Raw genomic sequence first — 25,247 nt, forward strand, 5'->3', positions numbered from 1 at the left:
AGTTTTCTAGGAGAATCTGTGTAGACCGTATTTTGGCAACTTGATCTCGTTGCTGACATCCGTTCCCAAATGAGAATTTTGGAATATTTCTCAAGGTATGCAGTTCATTTTGTACCCAGCAGGCAAACATTCATCTATAGAAATAATTTTACGGCACATATACGAGCGACTTTGCCACATAAAACACGAGTCTAACGCCCCAGTTTCCTTACGGAACACACTCCACTCGCAATCGTTGCGTCGCTTGCTCGCGCCTGTTCTGTGTGGATGAACTGCGCATGCGCTACAGTCTGGCGTCCACGTGACGACAGCCATTTTGTATCCTCGCTAACAGAGGTTCCCTCTAGCGGCGTCGCGTGACACAGCATCAGTTCGAATTGGCAAGGTAAGACGGTACTACACGATCGTTTGGTGCTGTTCGGTTATTAAAGCCCCATTTTGTACTGTGATTTCAGCTGCTCACGTCATTCTGTAGTTCGTTTCTGGATTAACTGATGAAATTAGTGAGAAAGTGGCCTACATGTTAACGCAGTTGTCTTTTATATGCAGACTTTCGCGATACTAGCGGAACTGCAAAGTTGTATCACATGAAACCCAGCTCCACACTTTAACATGTGATATCCCCAGAGGTAACGAGTTGCTGTCAAGTGCGCTTCAGATAGCCTTTTATTCAGGATTCCACATTCCACTGTCGTAAAAAAGGTCGTACTAGAGTCGTTACGTTGTGACAAGCAGACTGCTGCTCGTTTTCCTGGCCGAAGAAGCACCTACAACCCCTGAATAATTTTGGGTGGGTCCAATGGAAATCTCACAACACCAGCATACCAGCACTGTTCATTTTACATATTTATACGTTAGCAGATAATATTGGTTGCAGTTTCAAACTTTTTTCAGATGATAAGTGCTAGGAGGTGGTAGCATATCAAGAGGGCTCTGAAATTGTGAACTGCCTCCAGAATAATTTTAATCTGTGGACTTTACAAAAGATAAAAATTTACTTTCCTTCACTTACCTAGCTAGCTACGTCTTAAAATGATATATGAATTGCAGCTTGTGAGGAAATTGCAGCTTGTGAGGATATGAAGAGAGAATATTACAAAAGCTTAGACACAGTACAGACAAGCAGTTGTGAACTTCTAGACGGGAAACCGGGATAATGTAGTTAATCTGCAAAAGAGATTAGAAATTGCCTAAATGGTGTATATTGGATTTCGTATTTCTTTCACAATCTATTATAGTAATTACTAAGAGATGGAACATAGCTCCATAATTTCTGTATAATAATTATATTTATGATAATTATTGTTATATGCTACATGTTACGTTCCCAAAAAACTACATCCTACAAAGTTATTTACCCCTGTCTAAACAACTGTTACTATTATTGCTACTGCGATTACGGTCACAACATTTGTTCTTTTGTTAATTCACTCCTTACGACCACCGTTTCTTTGTGATGTATATATTTTTAATGAAACCATTCGCTACTGGAACCGTCCAGAGTCCACCCTGATAAACAGCCACTGTCTGCAGGATTCCTTGCGCACTGGACGGTACGTATGTAGCGTTTCCATTGTAGCAATCGATTCCTTAATTAGTTTTGACATCACTTGCATTACTACACATTCGAAATTAACACGAAGGACAGTCTTGTAATCCATTTGCTGTGGATTTCCGAATTAATGCTTCTGCATAGAAGTTTCACTAGCAGAGGAGATAAGAATGTCATGCATATATTTAACTCATGATCATTCCGAGTAATCGCTGTAATCAATTAGACAGCTGGAACATGCCTACAGAACTGACGCAAACGTTTAAGGTTACATTTGTTTTACAATGTTTTCCGCCAGACTGAAGAACAAACAGCCGTAACTATTTAAACTTCTTGTAGCTGGTTTCAAGGTCAGGAAAAATTTTGTAAACGACATTATGTTTGTCTCTGACTATACAGTTATTTATTTCCACAAACAAATATTGTCATTTCAGCTGTGTGGCAATTATTAAGTGGAAATTATTTATGCTCGGAGCTAGATAATGGTAAGCCACATACTGAATAAATTGAGATTTTTACACTGTTAATACCTGCAGAGGATTTCAAGAGACCAAGAGATGGCAACGCACACTCTATTGTTACGTACTGCATCAACAGACAGCACGTCAGTTTTGTGGTTTAGTATGGGATGCAGAAGAAACAGCGAGACTTATTCAGCTGAAAAAATGCATTGTGGAACCTATAAGGAAGCCCTTTGCTTTGAGAGGGTGATGACAGGGTTATGTAATTATAGAGCATGCTATATTACAGCACGTTATTATGTGGTTATCAAGACAGTGCAGTACATGTAGTGCCCTTAAATAATACTAACATTTAGCTAAACCATAACTATGGAACAATTTCTAAGACGTTTATCTGGAGCCCATTGACTGTAAACCACTTTCGTGCTTCTTATGGGCACCACTAGTGGTTGCTATAGGGGTTATTGCGGCTTGCCATTGTAGTACTTTTCGATTTAGTTTCGTAGTTTCATGTTATCAGTAACTTTTGCATTTTTTCTTTTGTAAGGAGAAATATAACAAAAAGAAATATTGTAATGGATGGATACGCTATTAACTTTTCAGAAGCTATTGTGCTAAAATTTTTGGTCCCAATCTCTGATTCAGTTTTCCGGAAGCACACTATTCATTGAGACTCTTGTAAAATTAATGTCAAGAAACGTGGCCGTGGACTGTGACCTTAACATCAGAAGTATCGTAGGCCTCTTTCTATGCAGCACAAATAAACAAAACATTTACTGATGTAAGTAAAATTATTCTCTTACGTTACATTATTTTTAAAGTTAAGTGATAGTGAGAAAACTTAATGATGACAGAAGCATCTGTATAGAGTTAAAGCAAGTGGACTTTCCGCAGTATGTTTCGCGCTCCCTTCATTAGTCGTCGCCGCCCGGGCCACGAATCATTCATCTTGTTTTGATTTTGGCGCTATTTCCATCGTGTTTTGTCTGTGGTTATTAGAAAGTTTCCGTCGCTCTTTGCAACTGCTGTCAACTTAGGCGGTATACCATGCATGACGCTGGAATATTCATTACACGGTGAACAGTTTGTTGTTGTTACTGTCGCTTTGTTGGACGTTAGGTGAAACTCCATCGCGATACCAAGAAAGTTTGCAACCCCTGTGACAGTCAGTCGCACCCCCTTCCCCGCACCGCCGACCTCAGGGTTCGTGAACAGGCTATCGTCGTGCGCCCAAATTTCTGAAAATGTCAAGTGATACACAATGACAAAAAGTCTGGAAATCCTTGCTATAAGGCATAAGAAACTGTCCGACGTAATGGACCTGCTTCCCTATAAAGCTACCTGCGGTACAACGTGGACATTTTTTAGCCCTCACTCAGTATGAAGCCATACAGCAGGTTGAAGAACCTGAATTGACTGATGGTAGTATCTCATATTACCCTGAGAGAAATGTGAATTGTGATAAGTGAAGCCGGCTGTTGTGGCCGAGCGGTTCTAGGCGCTTCAGTCAGGAACTGCGTGACCGCTACGGTCGCAGGTTCGAATCCTGCCTCGGGCATGGATGTGTGTGATGTCCTTAGTTAGGTTTAAGTAGTTCTAAGTTCTAGGGGACTGATGACCATAGATGTTAAGTCCCATAGTGCTCAGAGCCATTTTAACCATTTTTTTTGTTCTTTTTCATTTGAAAACAACCTTTTTGAGTTCGTGGATTCCCTGACCAATTATGTTGTTTCCGTCGCTCCGTTGTAGGATGCCTTGTAAAAACTGAAATAATAATAACTTGTTTTTATTATATAAAAAAGTTATGTACAGAATACTGCTCGCCTCAGTGCGAGACTTCAGCTTGCTACTCGCTAAACAGCTTGTCAAATTTTGGCACGAAATTACATACAGCAATCCTCATTTCCTTCTTCACACAAAGTCGTGATCTGTACTTCGTTTTAATGACAGCCACTGTCGAAAACCACTCTCGCAAGATAGAAGGTTGCGAAGGCAGTTAAAACCTTCAGCGCTTTCTTGCTCAAGCTTGGAATATCTTTTCTTACTGAATACCACAATTTTGGCAATGTCAGTTTTGAAAACGTCACTTGGAGTGAAGAATCTGACGAAAATTCTATCAACTTCCTCTTCTGCAGTATTGAATTCAGAAGGAGAATCATTACTGAAGGGATTTTGAACCCACTGACATCTGTTACATATTTCAGGAAATTATTTTTCAAAATGTACATGAGGTCCAGATAAATGTCCTTGGGTTATGGAAAACAATATCTGCACTGAGGGCTACATCATTGTCGTTTATAAAATGCTAACGTGGAAAGCAGTTCATTTTCCTCTTCCAAAGAAGCAGCTTCTTTTGAAGGACGAAACTTCATCAATAATCTGAATTAAATGAATCTCATTTCTTTGCAGAGACTTGTTCAGTGACTTTAACATCTCAAATATATCACAAAAGTATGCAACCTTTAAGGAAAAAAATTTAGTATTGGAGGGCAGCGTGGAGGGTAAAAATCGTAGAAGGAGACCAAGAGATGAATACACTAAGCAGATTCAGAAGGATGTAGGTTGCAGTAGGTACTGGGAGATTAAGAAGCTTGCACAGGATAGAGTAGCATGGAGAGCTGTATCAAACCACTCTGTGGACTGAAGACCACAACAACAACAACATTTGGTTTAAGTGTTGTCATTTTGTAATTTGGAGATAGTGAGTGGCGTTGTGGACACTAGAAAATGGAATGATAGGTGGGGAAATCGGAACATTTCCGACACATTCTTCTGTTTGGGTCCAATAGAAGGGTGATAACAGCGGAGGCAGTCGGAAACATATGCGCCGTGTGTAGGGGTTAATGCCATTAGAAAGAGCACGGCAAAAAATGGTTTTCTCGTTTTGAAGAGGATCGTTTTGACATTAGTGACTTTCCAGGTTCATGGAGAACCTCAGGGTTTGGTGAAGATCACTTGAACGCATCAGTCCGCACCAGTCCACGTTAGTGTACTTGAGGACTGGCAAATGCGATGTTTTTTTCATCATTCCACCATTGAGTGATATTTGCATGCAGTGGGGAAGGTTCAAAAATCGGGCTTATGGGTAGAGAATGCTCCAAGTCCAAAAACCAGCGGGTGGCCACGTGCGCTCCGCTAATTGCTCATAATCAATTGGTTCGTGAACAGTACCAACCATTCCTGTCCTGTTTCATTATCTGTGTCTGGAAGTTTCGTTTTTATGCTAACATGGAGAAAATATGAGGGCGCAACATCAGGTGAATAATGTGGGTGCTGAATGACTTCCCAATCCAGTTGTCTGTCGAACAACCTTCAAGGATTTCGTTCCGGATGAAAATGCTCTCGTAACGTGACTCGACAAGTTCTTTGCCTCAAAACTAAATGATTTCTACCGTCGCGGAATCGAAAAGTTACCCACGCGTTGGCTAACTGTTGTGAATGGTGAAGGAGAATATATTATTGATCACTAAAGTCTCTTTATTCGTATCTGCTGTATTTATTAATCTTACGGAAAAATGCTGCGAACTTATGCACCAACTTAACATGTTCAACTCCCATACCGTGACATATTTGTCTAAAAATCTAGCTTCTTGAGGACGAGTTTTAATAAAGTTCACCACATTTATGACAGTCTGCAGTACTTGATTTAGATCAATACTCAAATATTACAAAGCAAGAGCTTTATGAATAATGCAGTGGGTCCGAATAGTTCTTGTAGACCCCTGTAACTCCCCGACATGGATCGCGCGCCATCAGTACACAAACCACACCGCAGGCCGGATTAATTTGGTTTTCTACCATGAAGTTGTCCTCTATTTCGAACAAATCATTGTCGGTAATACCTGAATTTATTTCATAACAAAACAGATCTTCAATCATTCTGTTACTTTATTCGTCAATAAATGGCACGTAGCAAATTACATTTACATCTACATGAAGAATTTCTACATCTACAGGGATACTCAGCAAATCACATTTAAGTGCCTGGCAGAGGGTTCATCGAACCACCTTCACAATTCTCTATTATTCCAATCTCTTATAGCGCGCGGAAAGAATGAACACCTATATCTTTCCGTACGAACTCTGGTTTCCCATATTTTATCTTGGTGATCGTTCCTCCCTATGTAAGTCGGTGTCAACAAAATATTTTCACATTCGGAGGAGAAAGTTGGTGATTGGAATTTCGTGAGAAGATTCCGTCGCAACGAAAAACGCCTTTCTTTTAATGAAGTCCATCCCAAATCCTGTATCATTTCTGTGACACTCTCTCCCATATTTCGCAATAATACAAAACGTGCTGCCTTTCTTTCAACTTTTTCTACGTACGCCGTCAGTCTTATCTGGTAAGGATCCCACACCGCGCAGCAGTATTCTAAAAGAGGACGGACAAACGTAGTATAGGCAGTCTCCTTAGTAGGTCTGTTACATTTTCTAAGTGTCCCGCCAATAAAACGCAGTCTTTGGTTAGCCTTTCCCACAACATTTTCTGTGTGTTCCTTCCAATTTAAGTTGTTCGTAATTGTAATTCCTAGGTGTTTAGTTGAACTTACGGCCTTTAGATTTGACTGATTTATCGTGTAACCGAAGTTTAACAGATTCTTTTTAGGACTCATGTGGATGATCTCACACTTTTCGTTATTTAAGGTCAACTGCCACGTTTCGCACCATTCCTATATTTCTTCTAAATCGTTTTGCAGTTTGTTTTGACTTCTGACGACTTTATTAGTCGATAAACGCTAGCGTTATCTGCAAACAACCTAAGACGGCTGCTCCGATTGTCTCCCAAATCGTTTATATAGATAAGGAGCAGCAAAAGGCCTATAACACTACCTTGGGGAACGCCAGAAATCACTTCTGTTTTACTCGATGACTTTCCGTCAATTACTACGAACTGTGACCTCTCTGACAGGAAATCACAAATCCGGTCACATAACTGAGACGATATTCCATAAGCAAGCAATTTCACTGCGAGCCGCTTGTGTGGTACAGTGTCAAAAGGCTTCCAGAAATACGGAATCGATCTGAAATCCCTTGTCAGTAGCACTCAACACTTCATGTAAATAAAGACCTAGTTGTGTTTCGCAAGAACGATGTTTTCTATACCCGTGTTGACTGTGTGTCAATAGACCGTTTTCTTCGAGATAATTCATTATGTTCGAACACAATATATGTTCCAAAATCCTGCTGCATATCGACGTTAACAATATGGGCCTGTAATTTAGTGGATTACTCCTACTACCTCGCAACTTTCCAATCTTTGGGTACGGATCTTTCGTCGAGCGAACGGTTGTATATGATTGTTAAGTATGGAGCTAATGCATCAGCCTACTCCGAAAGGAACCTAATTGGTATACAGTGTGGACCAGAAGACTTGCTTTTATTGAGTGCTTCAAGTTGCTTCACTACTCCGAGGATATTAAATGAGGATATTAAATGAGCATCTCTATTGTTATCAGTGGCCTCACAAAACTGCAAGCCAAAATCTTTCCCTGTAATTTTTTTATATAATTTGGTCATGATGGTCTTCCCCTAAATTTTGAATTCGACGACTAATTGTGATGTCGGTTGTAGGAATGAGCAACACTGTTTTGCCATGGACACTCCAAGCTAAACACCATGTGTACAGCACACCGTAGAATTAATTATTTTCCAATCGTATGAGCTTTCATACATTTTGCTACTCGGCAAGCTACAATAAAGGACGCTAGAAGGGCTTTATTCGAGATTTCGCTTACTTAGAAAATAATGACTTTCTTGTTCTTTCATTTCACTCAGTTTTCTAGAAAAATATTCTCTTTGTTTGATCACGTCATTCTTACGAACACTTTCTAAATGATGCCTTAATTGTTAGATAATATAATTTCAACAGAAAGTACTTTTAGATACCAAACGCGCCGTTGACGTTCTTCTTTGTTCAGAGCAGGGTACATGAAACCAATATCTAAGTAGCTGTCGTCGTACTTTCTGTACTTGCGTTTCCCGCCTTCGTTACTCTTGCAGTCTTCAGCGACTTCTCGCTTTTTGCTTCCGTAGTTTATCGCCTTTATCAGCTTTATAACAAAGTCACAATGTGCTGGTGCTGGTGCTAAGGTTAACTCGCGATAGTTCGTCTTCGCAGTTGTGACCCGACTGCTTACGCAGGCTGTCTGACAGCTAAAGGTGGAATTCCTACGAGACCACACGGGCTGACACCAGAAATGAAATTTCCCACAGCTGTCTTCTTTGCAGCTACGAAACAAATCCACGGCGCCCCAGGCGGTCATTCGTGTCTCACGACGGCGTCGCAGCGCACAGGCTAAACAGCACTGCCGTAATACATGTAGTACGTTGTAACAGAATAAACGTACTTCTCAGTCCATCACCTGATTTATGAAGTTTGCTGAACCTTCATGTGTCTCTCCTGAAAGGATTAGATTAGTACTTGTTCCATAGATCATGAATACGACACTTCGTAATGATAGGTTAATAAAAGGTGTCTATACAAGATATTACATTACACAAAATATTCCATGACACTTAATATTTTTAATTTTATTTTGTGGGGATTGGGGAAATCACCCACTTACTACATCCAAAAATTCATCTAATGAGTAGAAGGAGTTGCCATTAAGAAATTCTTTTAATTTCATTTTAAATGCTATATGGCTATCTGTCAGACTTTTGATGCTTTCAGGTAAGAGACAAAAGACTTTTCTGGCACCATAATTTACCCCCTTCTCAGCCAAAGTTAGATTTAACCTTGAGTAGTGAAGATCATCCTTTCTCCTAGTGTTGTAGCCATGTACACTGCTATTATTTTTGAATTCATTCGGATTGTTAATAACAAACTTCATAAGTGAATATATATATTGTGAGGCTACAGTGAAGATCTCTAACTCTTTAAATAAGTGTCTGCAGGATGAACTTGAATGAGCTCCAGCAATTATTCTGATTACAAGCTTTTGTGCAATGAACACTCTTTTACTCAATGATGGGTTACCCCAGAATATGATGCCACACCAAAGCAGGGAATGAAAATAGGCATGGTAAGCTAATTTCCTGAGATGTATATCGCCAAAATTTGCAATGACCCTAATAGCATAAGTAGCTCAACTCAAACTTTTCAGCAGATCCTCAATGTGTTTTTTCCAGTTCAACCCCTCATCAATGCATACACCTAGAAATTTTGAACATTCTACCTTAGCTACCGATTTCTGATCGAAGTCTGTATTTATTAATGGTGTCATCCCATTTACTGTGTGGAACTGTATATACTGTGTTTTGTCAAAGTTTAATGAAAGCCCATTTGCAGAGAGCCACTTAATGATTTTCTGAAAAACATCGTTTACAATTTCATCAGTTAATTCTTATTTGCTGGGTGTGATAGCTATACTTTTATCATCGGCAAAAAGTACCAGCTTTGCATCTTCGTGAATACAGAATGGCACGTCATTAATATATATTAAGAACAGCAGAGAACCCAAGACCCAACCTTGTTCCCCAGTTTGAGAAATCACCAGTTTTTTGCATATTATGTGAACTGTTTATTTCAACTTTCTGCATCCTTCCAGTTAAGGTATGTTTAAACCATTTGAGCGCAGTCCCATTCATACCACAGTACTTGAGCTTATCTAGAAGTATTCCATGATTTACACAATCAAAAGCCTTTGAGAGATCACAAAAAATTTACTTAATGTAGCTTAGCATTATCTAGCCCCGAGCGTTTCAATTGTGTTTCAGGTTTTGGCATGTGTCCATTATGAACAGCAGTAAATACTCCGTTCTACAGTAGCATCACTAGAGGAACGGGTAAAATGGAGCACAGTGGCTCACACTTTCGTAGTGATACACATTGTTCGTCCTGATATATTCATTTTACTGCCAGTTCAGCATTTCTGAATTGTTGGTGCACGTACGGTGTGTGATTCCGTGACCACGGTAGCCGAAGTGTTAGTGTTTCGAGAGGCACACATTACCTTGCTTAATACGGTTTAGGAAATCTGTAGCCATTTCAAAACATCTTCCAGCCGTCTCCGAATGGACACATACAGGTTCTGTATGTTTTATAAGGGAATCTCGTGGCATTCTTTCGCCAAGATAGTGGCAAATCTAGTTGATGATGATGAAAGCAGACAGTGTTAACGCACCATTCGCTCCGAATGGGACCACAAAGGCTCAACAATACTCAGATCTGGCTATTGAGGTGCCCATGGTTGATGCGACGATTGATCCTCGTGCTCACAGGATCAGTCCTGGAAGACGCGTGGACGGGGGCCCCGTACTCTTAGAACACGGCATCACCACTGGGCAACAAACATTGCACCATCATCAGCCAGATTGGTCACATCCGTGGCAGCAGTGCGAGCTTGCAGAGCAGCCGTGGGCCTCTTGGACAACCACGAAACGGCTTGCCAAACCATCACCGGACCTCCGCCATCTTTCACATTTTGGACATAAACTCGGCCAGCAGTTGCAAACTGTGAAATAAGAGTCACCAGACCAAATGACTTTCTTCAGAGGCATTGCTAGAATTTAGAAGTGAATTATTATACCACTATATTAAATTACGCGGTCTATTCGTGGTTGCATGTCGGCCTTACAAGCTTTGCAGACTGTTTCTGACCACCCTGTATAATACTCCAAACCGTTCGCTCTCAGCAACTTCTTTCCAAAATTAAAGCCTATGGTAGACGAGAAGGAAGCGAAGGAAGCAGGATTGTTAATTACACTTTCTAAACATTATTTTATCGTGCTTTTCAAAGCTATTTCCCAGATTGGACAAGTGAAAATAATAGTCCTGTTTAGGCGCTGTACGACTCACTGCTCATTTATTGCCAACACGCACAGGATTTGTTTTTTAATTTCAACCGACAGATGCAGATAGAAATCCGTATAAAAATCACAAAATAAATAAAAAACAGGAAAATGATTTAATCCCAGCACTAATGCTGTGTGTGTTTCCTAAGACAGACGAAAACCCATACATGGTGCAATGCTTGGGCTGTTGAACAATGCGTCGTATACTGCGGTTAGAGTTGCACTCAAGAGCTTAGAGGTCTATGCCAATAGTTCAAGGAAGCCGACTGAAAAGAAATCTTTGTGCAACATTGTTTGCCTCAGATGCACTGTCGCATATAAATAAGACGACAGAAGCATACTAGTATACCCAGCAGCTATTTTCAAGGGGTAGTTTATTTCATATTAGTCATCATAGAGCGATTTTTGAATAACTGCCAATATACAACGAACATTCCGATTATAAAATCATAAAACATTTATTAATGGAAGGTATGACTATTTATTTAATTTAAATGATAGGTAAAAGGTTCTAGACAAAAATAGAGGGCAGCCACCAATAACTGTTACTTTATGTTATGAACGTAGCTAAAGGGTACCTGTTATGTTTTTCTTACTCGGTTCGTCCAATAGTTTTACAGAAGTCCATCTTACGAAGAAACTCTTCTTTTTCATTTATTCCTCACACCAAAGCAAGCCCAGAGTGCCATTAAAATTACGTAAAACTGTCATTATTAATATTTCTAAAAGTTTCCAACCCACACACACATCTTGTGATGTTCAGTATTTTACATAGTTTTTTTTTAGGTTTCAGGAACGTTACGTAGTTTAAATAGTATATAACCAGCGGAAAAACGCTACCATCGGACCACAAAAAAGGGGAATATCCTGCTGTTTAAAAGACTGTGACAAAAAAGTGGCATACCAGTTGTTCCCTCAGCACCTTCAAAATTTTTCGTAAAAATTTTGACATGTGAACATTTTCGTACTCTTTTTAACATGAAACTCACTTCTCACTCCCAAAAGCTCTCCTGATTGTTACTCGCTCACTCCCACTACTCCATCGTTGTAGGTGGCTCATACCCAACCAATTCCAATTGCTCATTCTCACTCGCTCACTCAGCCCAACTCATTGTCATTATCTGTGTGTGTCTCTCTGTCACTGACTGTCTCCAGTCCCAAAATCTCTGTCTCATTCGTACTGTCCCGCTGCTGCTGTCTCCTCCCATATTTCTCTCCTGCTCTCTCTTACTGCTCCCGAGCCATCTCCTCCTCCGTGTCACAGAGTCCGTTTCTCTCCTTATCGCTGGCTCTCACCCACTTCCACTTTCTCCACCTCTCTGTTCCTCTCCCACTGGCACTGTCTCCTTCACTCTTTTCCTAGAACTGTTCTGTCACTGTCAACTATGTTCCAGTCCCACTGCGTCCATTCTTTCTCTCACACCGCCTTTGTCTCCTTCACTTTTTCTATATCACAACTAATGTCTACTATCTTCCAGTACTTATTATTTTTCCCTTTCGTATCCACTGCCACTGCCTCCTCCTCTCTTAGTATAAAAAAGCGCGAATATATTCACATACCACAATTTTTAAAGGTGATGAGAGAGGTAGAAGAAGCAGCTGCTATCCTAGTCAGTCTTTTAACAAAGACGAACATATTCGCCTTTCTTCTGCTCCAACAGGGGCATTTTTACACTGGCTCTCTTCATTTTCTTACCACAGCAGGGTGTGGCACTACTAAGAAAATATCACTACGAGTCAGATATATTTTGATAGTTTATTTCTGGGGTGCTGGAATAACATATGACTAATTTTACACCCCAAACCCGATTTGATGGGTACGAAAATTCTGCATGTGCTTCATACAACAACACGGGGTTCCCAAAATTCTTATGATGGTTAACAGAGACAGTTTACAGCATATTTCGTCGTGCTACATAACTTTATAAACTAGGTTTTCGCCTCATACCGGTTTTACGTGTGTATTTTACTTGTACAAGAAGGGTGACATTGAACATCCGTATCTCGCAAATTGGTAAAGATATAAAAAAAAAAACTTTCAAGGTACTTCGGGATTGGGATCTTAGGAATATTTCGTGAAAATTGCAGCCATTTGCAGTGCATAGCCGTCTCGAAATCCTTGGCCCGTTTTTGGTACCCAAAAACCATGTGTTTTCGATGTTTCTCGATAACGGATAAAGATTTTTGAAAACGAGAAGATGGTATTTGCAGATGAGTTCCTAGAGAAGATGCCGTTAAAATTTGAGCAATTTGTTGCTGTTAGTTATTTACATACCCCGCTGCTGACGGCCAGAAATAGTAAAAAACGTCTTCCGGTTTTCTCAAGAACCAGGCATGAATTAAATGGTGCCTTCATAAGCCCCTTCCTTGCCGCAGTGGATACACCGGTTCCCGTCAGATCACCGAAGTTAAGCGCTGTTGGGCGTGGCCGGCACCTGGATGGGTGACCATGCGCCATGCGCTGTTGCCATTTTTCGGGGTGCACTCAGCCTCCTGATGCCAACTGAGGAGCTACTCGACCGAATAGTAGCGGCTCCGGTCATCATAACGACCGGGAGAGCGGTGTGCTGACCCCATGCCCCTCCTATCCGCATTCTCATCTGAGGATGACACGGCGGTCGGATGGTCCCGATGGGCCACTTGTGGCCTGAAGACGGAGTGCTTTTTTTTTTTTTCAGAAGCCCCTTAAAGCGCAACGTAGACCACATTTAGTGCAGATAAAAACCAACAGATTTGCTCCATTTGCCTAAGCTGTAGGAAGCGTACAGTATTCAAAAATTGATCATGTACTCTAGGATAGTTACAGTAAGACGATCATTCTGTTGGATATACAAATGGTCCCTAGCCCAAGGATTATCCAACACACTTGACCCTATCTTTTCATCAACACACTTGACCCTATCTTTTCATCGCCAATAGAACCGACGTAGGAGCAGCGGAAAAATTCCGTTTTTATGCGCGGGGATTCTTAACATATTGGACGCAGGCAACACAACATGAAATCGAGCCCCACGCTGTGAACTGGTGAGACACGTGTCTGCAACATAGCCGCTCTGTTACCATCCTCTGCTAACCGCAAGTTTGCTGCTGCGTCAGTCAGTTGAAATAAAAGCTGTAGTAACTCTGCCCCTGCATATCGACGCTGCGCTCAACTTACTCTTCTGAACTCACCAGGCACCAGAACAACATCGTAGCGGCGTTCGCGTCTTCTAATACTCAAAACTAGCCAAATGAGGTAATACAAAGTAGGGAAAAATACTGAAAATTCTGTTATTTTTTAACGTCGAAACCATCTCCCGTAAGAGTCAAGTTATTATGAAGTACGTCTGGCATTCAATTGATAGACTAGTGCAGACCGTCACAGTGACTTGTGGGCCGCAGAGTCCCGAAACAAAGGTTCCTAAAGTGAGGGCTCATGCCATCACCGTTAGAAACGTGAGAATTTCTCTTACTGCGCTAAGAAATCACAACATTAAAATATAGTTAATGCAGGGTAATGAAATTTCGGAATACATACGTCTAGGTAGAAGATTTATGTGATTAACATCGCAAGATCACGGGTTAATGGGGCTAATGTAAGAGCGAGATAAGCCTTTGCAAATGTTACACGCCGGTGCGTTAATAATTTGCGTTGTCCAGGTGCCGGATGTCAGTTTGTGAGGTGGAGTTCCAGGCCTGTTGCAGTTAGTCGGTCAGTGCAGGGATGGTTACTGCTGTTTGTGGATTTCGCTGATGTCGTCGTCTGAAGACGTCCCAGTTGGGCTTGATTGGAGACAGATCTGGTGGTGGAGCTGGCCGGGCCAAGATGTCGACACCCTGTAGCGTATGTTGGCTACAACAACGGTATGTGGTCGAGCGTTACTCTGTTGGAAAACACCCCCTGAAATGCTGTTCATGACTGGCAGCTCTACAGGTGTAATCGGCAGAGTGACACGCAGGAATGCAGTCAGGGTGCGTGGGACAGCCAAGAGAATGCTCCCGCTGTCATAGGAATCCGAACCCCGGACCATAACTCCAGGTGTGAGCCCGGTGTTCCTGCAACAAGCAGGTTGGTTTCAGGCTCTCGATTGGTCCCCTTCTAACCGACACACAGCCGTCGCTGGCACCGAGGCACAGCCGGGTTTCATCAGAAAAACACAACGGAGATTAGACTAGATTAGATTAGTACTTGTTCCACAGATCATGAATACCACACTTCGTAATGATGTGGAACGTGTCAGGTTAATAAAAGGTGTTTATACAAGATATTACATTACACAAAATATTACATGACACGCAATATTTTTAATTTCTTTTTTTATGGGGGTTGGGGAAATTACCCACTTACTATATCCAAATATTCATATAATGAGTAGAAGGAGTTGCCATTAAGAAATTCTTTTAATTTCATTTTAAATGCTATATGGCTATCTGTCAGACTTTTGATGTTATTATGTAAGTGACCAAAGACTTTTGTGGCGCCATAATTTACCCCCTTCTGAGCCAAAGTTAGATTTAACCTTGAGTAGTGAAGATCATCCTTTCTCCTAGTGTTGTAGCCATGTACACTGCTATTAGTTTTGAATTCGTTCGGATTGTTAATAACAAATTTCATAAGTGAATATATATATTGTGAGGCTACAGTGAAGATCTCTAGCTTTTTAAATAATCGTCTGCAGGATGATCTCGGATGAGCTCCAGCAATTATCCTGATTACACGCTTTTGTGCAATGAACACTCTTTTACTCAATGATGGGTTACCCCAGAATATGATGCCATACGAAAGCAGAGAATGAAAATAGGCGTGGTAAGCTAATTTACTAAGACGTATATCGCAAAAATTTGCAGTGACACTAATAGCATAAGTTGCTGAACTCAAACATTTCAGCAGATCCTCAATGTGTTTTTTCCAGTTCAACCCCGCATACACCTAGAAATTTTGAATATTCTACCTCAGCTACCGATTTCTGATCGAAGTCTATATTTATTAATGGTGTCATTCCATTTACTGTGTGGAACTGTAAATACTGCGTTTTGTCAAAGTTTAGTGAGAGCCCTTTTGCAGAGAACCACTTAATGATTTTCTGAGAAACATCGTTTACAATTTCATCAGTTAATTCTTGTCTGTTGGGTGTGATAGCTATACTTGTATCATCGACAAAAAGTACCAGCTTTGCATCTTTGTGAATATAGAATGGTTCAAAATGGCTCAAACGGCTCTAAGCACTATGGGACTTAACATCTGAGGTCATCAGTCCCCTAGAACTTAGAAATACTTAAACCTAACTAACCTAAGGACATCACAGACATCCATGCCCAAGGCAGGATTCGAACCTGCGGCCGTAGCGGTCGCGCGGTTCCAGACTGAAGCGCCTAGAACCTCTCGGCCGATATAGAATGGCAGGTCATTAATATATATTAAGAACAGCAGAGGACCCAAGACCGGACCTTGCGGCACCCCATTCTTGATTGTTGCCGAGTTTGGGAAATGAGCAGTTTTGTGCATATTATGTGACCTGCTTACTTCAACTTTCTGTACTCTTCCAGTTAGGTATGATTTAAACCATTTGAGCACTGTCCCATTCATAGCACAGTATTTGAGCTTATGTAGAAATATTCCATGATTTACACGAACAAAATCCTTTGATAGATCACAAAAAGTGCCAACGGGTGACTTCCGGTTACTCAGACCATTTAATATTTCATTAATGAAAGTATATATAGCATTTTCCGTTGAAAAACCCTACTGGAAACCAAATTGACATTTTGTTAAAACTTTATTTTTACAAAGGTGTGAAGCTACTCTACAAGATTACTTTTTTGAGAATTTTAGATAAGGCAGTCAGCAGAGATATTGGGCAGTAGTTGTTGACATCAGACGTGTCCCCTTTTTTTATGCAGTGGTTTAACAATGGCATACTTCAGTCTATGTGGTAAAATGCCCTGCTTCAGAGAGCTATTACATATGTGGCTGAGAATCCCACTTATTTCTTGGGAACAAGCTGCTGGAAATGCCATCAATTCCATGTGAGCTTTCATTCTTGAGAGAGTTTATTATCTTCCTAATTTGAGAAGGAGAGGTGGGTGGAATTTCAATTGTATCAAGTGGTGTGGGTAAGGCCTCTTCCATTAACTGCCTCGCTTCTTCTAATGAACATTAAATCCTATTTTCTCTACAACATTTAAAAATAATTATTCAAAATGTTTTCGACTTACGGCTTGTTGTTTATCAAGTTCTCCACCCTGCCCTCCCATGAGCATTCGCTTGACACAACTGAAGTCGCGAATGGTGGTGGTTTGCCGTCAGTGGGACGCACGACAGCAGGGCGTCTGGCTGGGGCTGTCCGTGAAGTAACCCACTGGCAACAGTTCGTTGCGTCACCCAGGTGCCAGCTGCTGGTCAAACAGCTGCTGCAGATGCTCTACGATGAAACAAAACCGTACTCCGGACATTATTGCCTTCCTTCTCAGCAGCGCCGAGTGCCCGTCCGGAGCCCACCCGCCCTGTGGCCACACGCTCCCCTGACCACCGCTGCCTGCTGTCGCGTACAGCGGCCGCATTCCTTCCGAAGCTTTTCTGCAGTACCGCAGAAGGAACATCCGGGTTGTCGCAGCCCTATTACACGACCTCGTTCAAACTCTTGGCTAACATCACCTCACCACGCCCAATCTCACAGGTATTTAAAGCACACCTGAACTGCATCCTCCTAGTGGCGTTCTGGCACCCCTCTTATGCAACTGGCGTGGATGCTGAACAGATATCGTGTTTCAGATGTAGAAACACCCCTACCATCGATCGCTTATGTCGCATAAATTCTTCTTTGTGTAGCGTTTTTTTCCTTTAGTGTATATTATCAGAAACACAGAAAATGCAGCGTTGGCTCTAGTGAGCCACTTACACGCCCAAGTCAGAGCCCTTGGTACTATGCACTCAGCATCAAGCAACTGTAGAAGGCATGACCTGTACGAAAACATAGTGCAAAAATAGTTTCTCTTTCTTTAGCAGTGAAGTTCGCACCTTGGCTTTTGGCAAGATGAATGTCTAGTATCAAGAGAGGCCCCTTGGACACCATAACATGCAGTGCAAAATAATATGAATACTGCATGTCAGAAACTTACGTGTTTTCCATCACGTATGGATAGACATGTTCTATCACGTGATCCATACATATTATAAAGATGGGTATATGTATGTGTGTGTGTTCCACATCTCCCAAAATTGCTGGACCAATTTCAACAGTCTTGGTACACAAGCAACAATCGCTGTAGGGGTAAGGACTACATACATATCGTAGCTCAGGATGCTTTTGATCACATAGTGTATCTCCTGAGCTGCCACCTACTGCCAGGTTTTCCATATCAGCGACCTCAGTAGCCATAAGACATCGCGAGAGAGCAAAATGGAGCGCTCCGTGGACTCACCAACTTCGAACGTGCTCAGATGACTGGGTGTCACTTGTGTCAAACGGCTGTACGCAAAATTTCCACACTCCTAAACATCCCTAGGTCCACCGTTCCCGATGTCAGACTGAAGTGGAAACGTACAGCACAAAAGCGCACTGGCCGACCTCCTCTATTGACTGACAGAGACCGCTGACAGTTCAAAAATCAAATGTGTGTGAAATCTTATGGGACTTAACTGCTAAGGTCATCAGTCCCTAAGCTTACACACTATTTAACCTAAATTATCCTAAGGACAAACACACACACACACACACACACACACACACCCATGCCCGAGGGAGGACTCGAACCTCCGCCGGGACCAGCCGCACAGTCCATGACTGCAGCGCCGACAGTTAAAGAGGGTCGTAATGTGTAATAGGTAGACATCTATCCAGACCATCACACAGGAATTCCAAACTGCATCAGGATCCACTGCAAGTACTATGACAGTTAGGCGGGAGGTGAGAAAACTTGGATTTCATGGTAGAGCGGCTGCTCATAAGCCACACATCACGCTGGTAAATACCAAACGACGCCTCGCTTGGTGTAAGGAGCGTGAACATTGGACCATTGAAGAGTGGAAAACCTTTGTGTGGAGTGACGAATCACGGTACACAATGTGGCGATCCGATGGCAGGCTGTGGGTATGGCAAATCCCCAGTGAATGTCATCTGCCAGCGTGTGTAGTGCCAACAGTAAAATTCCGACGCGGTGGTGTTATGGTGTGGTCGTGTTTTCCATGTAGGGGCCTTGCACCCCTTGTTGTTTTGCGTGGCGCTATCAGAGCCCAGGCCTACATGATGTCTTAAGCACCTTCTTGCTTCCCACTGTTGAAGAGCAATTCGGGGATGGCGACTGCATCTTTCAACACGATCGAGCACCTGCTCATAATGCACGGCCTGTGGCGGAGTGGTTACACGACAATAGCATCCCTGTGATGGACTGGCCTGCACACAGTCCTGGGATGTTTTGGAACGCCGACTTCGTGTCGGGTCTCATGGAGCGACGTCGATACCTCTCCTCCGTGCAGCACTCCGTGAAGAATGGGCTGCCACTCCCCAAGAAACCTTCCAGCACCTGACTGAACGTTTGCCTGCGAGAGTGGAAGCTATCATGAAGGAGAGCAGTGGACCAAGACCATACTGAATTCCAGCATTACCGGTGGAGGGCGCCACGAAGTAGTAAGTCATTTTTAGCCAGGTGTCCGGATACTTTTGATCACGTAGTGTATGACGCCATAAACACTGAGATGCGTGGAAAACTGTCGCATTGTTAATGATGTTTAAACTTACTACTGTTTTGCTAACTCTGTTTCAACACATTTTGCAGTCAGTACCTACGTATACCGCTGAATGCACCTACAAAATTATGTCGTGACACCACACTTAGTACAGGAGGTACGTCATAAACGCTGGCTGGGACGCGTGAAAAATGCCGCACCATGCGTGAACTTTTACTACATTTATTCCTTACTGCTAGCAAGTGAGAGACTTCTACAGTGTAGTCAGCTGGGAAGTGCAGACGGCTGAGGCGAAAACAATAGCCGTCTGTAGAGTTATGATGAGGCGTTGCCATGGAGACGTATCTTAACTCGCGCTGCGTTGTACACAGACGAAGCAACTGCGGCCGGCGTACAGGGACTGTCTGGGATACTTTATTTTCACATTTGTACATTATGCATATACGACTGTTTGAAGAATTCGAGACTGATTTCAAGTATACGTGGAAATGAAATTTTTTCGATATTACGCTATAAATGCAGTTCTTTATTTTTGGGTTCTAATAGAAAACTGGCGAGGTGAATAATCGGGGAATGCGAGGTTTGCAAGCCAGTGTGCAACTAACGGAGGCGTACCTAGAGTCCTGACGCTGATTTTGACATTTTGGACTCTTGCTTCCATTAAGCAAGAGTCAAAAAGAAAAAAAAGATCAGATTTCAGTCCTTTATTACAAATTATGAAAGGCAGAAATACATTGAGCATGTCACTGATGGAGGGAGGTTCAAACTTTTATGTTCTGTGCCAAAATTTGGAACCTTCCTCTATCCAATGGCATATGCAATGTGTTTCTTTTATTGTTGGTCTATAATAAACAAATGAAATGTGTTATTTCTTGTACCAAAACACGGCGTCTTCCGCTGGCGCGCACTTTCGTATCTTATCAGGCCGTTGTGGCGTGCTATCTGCGCGTTGCTGTATAACAGCAGCCGGTCTCACAGTCTTACTACACTCGTCAAGATGCCTGCACGCTGTACAGCAAGCCGTGTGCACAGATAGTGCCGTACCGTCCACAGGACAGTATTGGATGTCGAAACAGACCATAAGATGAGCGTTGATACTGCTAAGATCATTCATGTTCTGCATGGTCGAAGTGCATTTGGTGGTGGTCGATTTGATTTTGCTCCAGCTGTTTACTGTGCTCGCACGGTCTGTAGTTGGAAGACCGCGGACGGCGGACAACGTATAAGTGACACGGAACACCTTTCGCAGCTCTATAGGTTGGTTCTCCCTCTGTCTCTCTGGATGGGAACGTCTGTAAGCTCCCGGATCCTTTCTCGGACTTTCATTCCTGTCTGTTCTGCACATCTGGAATTAAAAAGGTGTACTGCCAGAAAAACTATGCTGTATGGTTCTCTCGCTTGTATCCCCAACCCCCTCCTGGAAGCTTCAGAGACAACCTCCAGGACGCTAAGCTCGCCATGTTGGCCCTTTGTTTCCTGGAGCTGGACTGCCACCGTGGATAAAAGTGGTCAAACCACTGGAGGTCTCCATTTAGCGCACTAAGTCGTTCTCCCCGCCACTATGTGTTAAAATTATACGAGGGCTGTTCGATAAATAATGCAAAACATCTTTTCTCTTCTCGGCCAATGTCGGTTGGAAAATGCGGAATTTGTCGTGGGAAATCGTGGAGTGGACCGACTTCAGCCCCTATGAATTCATAAAGTTCCGACAGCTGGCGGCGCTGTACGTAGGATTCAAAATGACTTACGTAACGGACGCGCGCTCCAAGCAAAGGGCTGTCACTGAGTTTCTTTTGGCGGAAAACCAGAGCACCGCAGTTATTGATTGGCGCTTGCAGAATTTGTACGGAGAGGTGGCAGTGAACAGAAGCACGGTGAGCGGTTGGGCGAGCCGTCTCTCATCAGTACAACTGGGTCGCGCAAATCTGACCACCTCCCGCGTGCTGGCCAGCCGCACACAGCTGCCACTCCTGCAATGCTGGAACGTGCGGACACTCTCATTCGAGGTGGCAGACGGATCTCACTCAGATACCTCGCTGCTCAACTGGACGCCTGTGTTGGTAGCGCTGATACGCTCGTCCGCCAGTCCAGGTACTCAAAGGTGTCTGCTCGCTGGCTTCCTCACCGCCTGGCAGAAGACCGTGAAGACTAGCGAAGGACCGTCTGTGCGGAACTGCTTGCACGTTACGAAGCTGATCGTTACAATTTTTTGTTGAACATCGTCACAGGCGGTGAAACATGAGTTCGTCACTTCGAACCGGAAACAAAACAGCACTCCATGGAGTGACGCCGCACCACCTCTCCTCCTCCGAAGAAGAAGTTCAGAGCCGCACCTCAGCCGGTGACGTCACAGCGACGGTCCTCTGGGTCTCTAAAGGGCTTAGTCTATTCCGTTTAATGTCCTCCTTAGTGGTTGAGCGATTAGCTCGGGAGTGTATTGTGGTACTCTCAGGAAATTGAAGAGACGGCTTCAGCGTGTTCGTGGCCCCAAAAATGCAAACGGACTCCTCCTTCTCCGTGACAACTCTAGGCCTCACGCAAGTCTGCCCACCCGAGAGGAGCTCACGAAACATCGCTGGCCTTCTCTTCTCATCCACCCTGCAGCCCTGATCTCGCGCCTCCCGACTTCCACCTGTTTGCCCCAGTGACTTTGCCTGACGAAAATTAGGAAAAGAACGGAAATCAACATCGGGACGGCAGGACCAGGTTTGAAGCTCTCCCTGCTAAGAAATACGAATCTAATAACAGCAAAAAGGAGTCCCAGACGAAAGCACGGTTTCTGCTGTTCACTGATGCAGTGTTTCACAAAACTGTTCGAAGTAGGTCCGTCTGCATCTGTGCATGACTGCATTGTTCCTCGTTTCGCGCACATTTACCACATTGTTGTCTCTTGCACGTGTGGGGAATAAGAACACACGGCTTGACTTTCTATCTTAAAAAACTACTTGTTGTGGCTTCGATCATTGTCAGCTTTTCTCCAGTATTTCAGAATTACCCCTGTGGGCACTGAAGAGTGGTCTAAATAGTTAATCTCGTTCAAGGTGCTTGCCTTCGACAAGAACCTACATGCTAAGTGACCACTTATTGGGTTAATTTGAAGTCGTTCGTGAGATAATGTACCAACCACACAAAACATACTCCAATAATTCTACATGTACTATTCTCCATTTGCCCTCGCACTTTTCTGCTATGATACCTCTCCCGCGGCTAAGTTAATGTACAGGTTCAAAGGTCTACACGTAAGACTAAATACTACAGCAACGGTCTGTAGCCGATTCGCTGGAAACTGCAACGTTATTTAGCCACAGCTGTTGTTCCTACTGTTGCTGTCATCAAATTTTCCCTGTCACCAGAGAACCTGCGTTGAGGTGAAAGAAATAAACCGTACTGCGGAATTGTTGAGAAGAAAAGGCATGAAACGTCATAACAGCAAACCCAGCTGAAATATGCATGCTCCGCTTTGGGATGACGTAGTGACACTCGAACCGTGCGTCGTCCCCTCCCTCAAAACATGCAAAGCTGTGGCCTCAGCGGGCAAGCTGACGCGCACCGTCTTGTTCGAAGTCCAGGGCGCGACGCTCACCGAATTCCTCGAGCACGGAGAAATGGTTAGCAGCGACGTGTACTGCGAGACGCTCCGCAGCCTACGGAAGTTCATCAAGGGCAAATGCCTGGGCTGCTCACAGAGGGAGCGATTTCTCTCCACGATAACATGCGTCCATACTTCTCCAGGGTCACACACTGTGTAACGGCCAAGTTCAAGTGCGGGCCGCTTCAGTATCTGTCCTACAGCCAGGACATGTCGCCGTCCCACTTCCAAGTGTTCGGTCCGCTCAGAAAAATCTCAAAAAGTACACAGCGGAGTACTGCTCCTGTCACAGACACAGGAATCTGGAAACGGAGTGTCCTTCGGCTCGTAAAATAGTGGAATAGTTGTGCTCAGATCTGGTGATTACTTCTGAGCAAAGACTTCCGTTACACCCACGATGTTCTTTCGCGCCTTTTATTCTGAACACCCCTTGGGTTCGCAGTTACGCTGAATTTTTGAAATGACGACATTTTCTCCATGGACTGCAGTATCTGTTACAATTTCTGCAATGCAGTTGCTATTTTTCAGTACATTAACAACTCGAAAATGCCTTGAAAATCGAAATTACAATTGTCATAATCGCAATAAATAGTGTAGTTCACGAAGTAAACGTTGCCATACCCACGAATTTAGAGGAAGCCGAAAGGCACGCGTTTAAGCTCACGCAGGCTGGCGTGAGGTCTGGAACAGGAGCCGGCCGAAGTTCAAAATGGCTCTGAGCACTATGGGACTTAACATCTGTGGTCATCAGTCCCCTAGAACTTAGAACTACTTAAACCTAACTAACCTAAGGACATCACACACATCCATGCCCGAGGCAGGATTCGAACCTGCGACCGTAGCAGTCGCGCGGCTCCGGACTGAGCGCCTAGAACCGCTAGACCACCGCGGCCGGCCCGGCCGAAGTGGCCGTGCGGTTAAAGGCGCTGCAGTCTGGAACCGCAAGACCGCTACGGTCGCAGGTTCGAATCCTGCCTCGGGCATGGATGTTTGTGATGTCCTTAGGTTAGTTAGGTTTAACTAGTTCTAAGTTCTAGGGGACTAATGACCTCAGCAGTTGAGTCCCATAGTGCTCAGAGCCATTTGAACCATTTTCTGGAACAGGACAAGGAGTTTAGACTTCAGAAAAAAGGAGGTAACTGGTGGAATACTTAACTTTAATCCATTAATGTTGAACGTAGCTCTCGTCTGTACATTATTTACAATATCAATAGTAACTGAACATGGCGCCTTGCTAGGTCGTAGCAAATGACGTAGCTGAAGGCTATGCTAACTATCGTCTCGGCAAATGAGAGCGTATTTTTTCAGTTAACCATCGCCAGTAAAGTCGGTTTTACAACTGGGGCGAGTGCTAGGAAGTCTCTCTAGACCTGCCGTGTGGCGGCGCTCGGTCTGCAATCACTGATAGTGGCGACACGCGGGTCCGACGTATACTAACGGACTGCGGCCGATTTAAAGGCTACCACCCAGCAAGTGTGGTGTCTGGCGGTGACACCACACCGACAAAGCGCTTCATTAAAGTCAGAAATACAACTCCCCTTCGTACGAAAACACTGCGAATATGGTTCCAAGTTGCTAGAAATCAACGCAACAAAATCAGCCGATGTAAGATAATTTCAGGAGTACCCCAAGAGTTGTGCGACCGGTCTTGTATACAAAATACAGAACTACACGTTGGTCAGAAATAGTCAGGAAGACTTATAAGGGTGTTGCAGCGTCCTTTGTGCTGAGAAATAGTTGTTCGAGTTAATTACCAGTGAAGTTATCCAATGAGGCCGTTATTTGCGCAAATTCGAGCGACCGACAAAATACAATTAGTGTCAGTGTTGTTCGCATAGTGTAGATGGTAGCACACGGGACTGGTCAGCCGTTGCCTCGAGTTCGATCCTTACTATCGATCCATGTTCAGTTCTTAGGAAACCAAGCAAAGAACACGTTTGGTCTCTTAAACTGCGCTGGCAACGTCCTTACTAGCTAACTTCAATGCTAATTAATTCGGAAACGGCGCAACGTATCGCATTTTTACCGTAACGGTTATTTCTCGGTACAGCCTGTCCTAAAACAACCTTACAGGCTTTTCAGATAGTTTCTGATCACCCTTTGTAAATTATCTAGTGAAAAACGTTGGTGACTCCATAAGTGTATTCGTAATGCTCTACTCTGTTCTTTGCAGAAAGGTTGCGA

General features: G+C 43.3%; 1 protein-coding gene across 3 annotated transcripts in view; it reads left to right on the forward strand.

Moving 5' to 3' along the window:
* Positions 1 to 333: 333 nt before the first annotated feature.
* The window catches only part of LOC124777103 (cytochrome P450 9e2-like), a 77,140-nt gene continuing 52,226 nt past the window's right edge, over positions 334 to 25,247 (forward strand). For all 3 annotated transcript variants that reach the window (XM_047252388.1, XM_047252386.1, XM_047252387.1), the window contains exon 1: positions 334 to 385. The gene's annotated coding sequence lies outside the window, so the exon portion shown is untranslated. The remainder of the gene's footprint in view (positions 386 to 25,247) is intronic.

The sequence above is a fragment of the Schistocerca piceifrons genome, chromosome 2 (assembly GCF_021461385.2).
Source record: "Schistocerca piceifrons isolate TAMUIC-IGC-003096 chromosome 2, iqSchPice1.1, whole genome shotgun sequence".
Lineage (NCBI taxonomy): Eukaryota > Metazoa > Arthropoda > Insecta > Orthoptera > Acrididae > Schistocerca > Schistocerca piceifrons.